This window comes from Mauremys mutica, unplaced genomic scaffold (genome assembly GCF_020497125.1).
Source record: "Mauremys mutica isolate MM-2020 ecotype Southern unplaced genomic scaffold, ASM2049712v1 000639F_np12_subseq_108309:227698_obj, whole genome shotgun sequence".
NCBI classification, from domain to species: Eukaryota; Metazoa; Chordata; order Testudines; family Geoemydidae; genus Mauremys; species Mauremys mutica.
In genome coordinates, this window is record NW_025423022.1 from 80600 (window position 1) to 84100 (window position 3501).

The 3501-nt window shown below is 57.9% G+C and overlaps 1 non-coding gene across 1 annotated transcript; it reads right to left on the reverse strand.

The window, feature by feature from the left end:
- Positions 1–2418: 2418 nt before the first annotated feature.
- Positions 2419–2491, reverse strand: TRNAK-CUU. The gene has a single exon. It is a non-coding gene; the product is annotated as a tRNA-Lys (tRNA).
- Positions 2492–3501: the final 1010 nt, after the last annotated feature.

The window sequence follows — 3501 nt, forward strand, 5'->3', positions numbered from 1 at the left end:
TTTTGTTTCTATGACCTTGTGGCCTAATGGATAAGGCATCTGACTTTGAATCAGGCAATTAAGAGTTCAAGTCCCGTTGTGGTTGTGCAATTTTACCTTTGTGCTGAACGTCCTGCTCCCTTCAGGGCTGGAACCTCTTCTTGGCCGCTCAGGCCAATGCTCTGGCTTCAGCTAGAGCCCCGGGAAGGAGTTGGGGGTTGGGCGTCACAAAGGCTGGGGCATGAGCCCCAGGGGCTTCCAGTCTCGCCTTTGCCCTTCCTGACTTGCCAAAGAAAATGGGCAGCTGCCCGGGCTAGAGTGTGGAGCAATTTCCCTCTTCCAAGTGTGCACCTGTCCCTGTGCTGGAGGGTACTTGCTACATAGCACCTTGGGAGCCTGGGTGTTTCTCTGCTTCTCGCCAGCTGGGGAAAAGCCTCCTGGGGTAAAATCTCCTGCCCCACTGCCAAAGTGAGCACCTGGAGTGGGAACGGTAAGAGGCCCCACCAGGGGGGCTGGCCCTGCTTTCCTACCGTCTTCTGATGTTGGCCACAAAGCATCAGCAGCTGGCTGTGGGTGGTTCTCAGTGGGGGTTCGGCAAGCCAGGGAGCAGGGAGCAGCCTGGCTGGGTGTCTCTGTGGCTGTCTGCTGGCCACGCATAGGCATGGTTCTCCCCTCCTCTTGCCCTGCCCTTGGTTGCTCTGTGGCTTTTAAACCTTCCCTTGGATCTGTCAGCACCAGCTGCCTCTGCTCCAGGTGCCCAGAGGAGGAGAGGTGTGTTGGGCTCCAGCCTGGGACTCTGCCTCCCTCCTGCCTAGCCCTGACTATGAAGCCTGGCCCTGGCCCTCCTTCCTTTAAATGCCATGTGGGCAAGAGGAAGAGTGTGGCAGCTGCAGGTACAGGGACCAAAGTTGTGGGCATCAGGTGAAGCAGTGAGAAACAACCATATGGTCAACCCACAGGACTCTCTAGCCAGACTGTTAAGCTCATTGAACCAGCCAGACCAAAGACCTATCTCCAGTGGGCATCAGTCACCCAGCAGGAGGGAAAAACCTCACTCTAGTTCATCCTGAGAGAGGGTAGCCAAGCACATTGAGCTCCAGGGGTTTGCAGCAAAATCACATATCTCCAGGAGGTCCCACTGACGTTTGAACTCAGATTGCAGGATTCAAAGTCCTGAGTGCTGCCCATTCCACCATGGGACCAGCTCTATGTGGGTGGCAGACATTGGGAACAAGGGGCCTGTCCCTAGAGCATGTGGCCACTGCCAGAGCAAGTGTCCAGCCCGTGGTGTCCCTGCAGCACAGCCAGGGCCTGCGAAGGAGGCCTGGGACATGTGAGGGAGAGACTGTGACCTGCCCTGACCCTCCAGAGATGCTGGTTGTGATCTCCCTGCGCCGCAGAACAGGGTGACGTGTTTTCCTTTCCCATCTTTCCTTATGTTTTACATTGATTGCTGGGTAATAAATGGTGTTCGCTTGAAGCACATGCAATGAGGAGTGGGTCAGGGAAGTGCCCAGAGTGGAGACACTGTAGCCCTGTTCAAGTGATCATGACAAGATTGGGGGGGTCAAGCCCCCCAGGATTCCTGGGCCCAGCCTTGTTGGGGTTACGAGGACTCTACCACACACCAGAGTAGAAAGAGCATCCTTGGGGTCAGGCAGCCTCTGGGTAAGGGGGTGGGGACTCAGATCCTTCCGCCAGCCAATTCCACTGGGGTCTTGTAAAATCCAGGGAAGTTCCCAACAATAGCCAGAACAGACTCTCCTTACACTTACGGTCTGTCCTCATTGCTTCTCTCTCTCCCTTCCCCCCATCTCTGCTGCTCCACCTCTGGGCTTTCTCAGCACCTGGCCCCACAGCGCTTCCTGCCAGCCAGAGACTGCATGTTCTAGGCCTGCTCCTGTGGATGTGGCCTCTCTCCTGATTGATAAGGAAAGGAACCTTTCCAGGAAATGGCCACAGCTTCTGGGAATCCAGCTGTGGCTGTGAACAGAATTTGGGTCCTGGCACACAAGGCCAGGGGCGGCTCTAGCGTTTTGGCCGCCCCAAGCAGTCATGCGCGGGAGGCGCCCCCGAGCCGCGGGAGCAGCGGACCTCCCGCGGGCATGACTGCTGGTCCCGCGTGGCTCGGCTGGACCCCCCGCGGCTGCGGCGGTTCGCGGACGCAGCGGCTCCGCTTGAGCTGCCGCAGTCATGGCTGCGGGAGGTCCAGCCAAGCCCCGGGACGAGCGCCCCCTCCGCAGTCATGCCTGCGGCAGGTCCGGTCATCCCGGGGCTCCGGTGGACCTCCCGCAGGCATGACTGCGGCAGGTCCGCCGGCCCAGCCTGCCGCCCCCCCCTCCGCGGGAGGGGACGCCCCCTAAATTTGGCCGCCCTAGGCACCAGCTTGTTTTGCTGGTGCCTAGAGCCGCCCCTGCACAAGGCTACTTAAAAGCTGAGTGCCCAGACAGGGGCTTGAACCCTGGACCCTCAGATGAAGAGCCTGATGCTCTACCAACTGAGCTACCTGGGCTTGTTGAGAAACATTTTCACCGTTCAGCACCAGAGTGAGCAGGCAGGCAAAAGAGAGGCAAAAAAAGTCCCAGGAACCCCTCCTCTTTCTGTTCAGCCACTGCCTGTCAGCAGGATTCCTCCTCCTCCTCAGGGAGACTAAATCTAAGCACCTAGACAGCAAGTCCGTCTGCTGCACCCCAATTCCCCATGCCTGAGCCTCCCTACCAAAGTCCTGCACCTGGCTCCATAGAATTACATCTCATGTCTTGCTGGGAACTCGACTTCTTGTGCCCAGAGAGTCTCCCCCCCCCTCAGTAGATGACCCAAGAAACACAGTGTCCACCTTTTCCAAAGAAGTGTGTGAAGTAGCTTTGCTCCTGTGTCTACGTGGTCTAATGACTAAGATATCTGACTTTGGCTCAAGTGATTGAAAGTTCAAGTCACTTTACGGTTGTATTGCTGCAGTTTTACTATTGTGCTGAAAGTCCTGCTCCCTTCAGGGCTGGAACCTCTTCTTGGCCGCTCAGGCCAATGCTCTGGCTTCAGCTAGAGCCCCGGGAAGGAGTTGGGGGTTGGGTGTCACAAATGCTGGGGCATGAGCCCCAGGTGCTTCCAGTCTCGCCTTTGCCGTTCCTGACTTGCCAAAGAAAATGGGCGGCTGCCCGGGCTAGCGTGTGGAGCAGTTTCCCTCTTCCAAGTGTGCGCCTGTCCCTGTGCTGGAGGGGGTTGCTACATAGCGCCTTGGGAGCCTGGGTGTTTCTCTGCTTCTCACCAGCTGGGGAAAAGCCTCTTGGGGTAAAAATCTCCTGCCCCACTGCAAAAGTGAGGACCATGAGTGGGAACAGTCAGAGGCTCCACCATGGGGGCTGGCCCTGCTTTCCTACTGTCTTCTGTTGTTGGCCACAGAGCATCAGCAGCCGCCCCGCATGGTGGTCTGCGGGTGGCCTTCAGTGGGGGTTTGGCATGGCAGGGAGCAGGCTGGCCGGGAGTCTTGTTGCCTGTCTGCTGGCCACACATAGGCATGGGCCT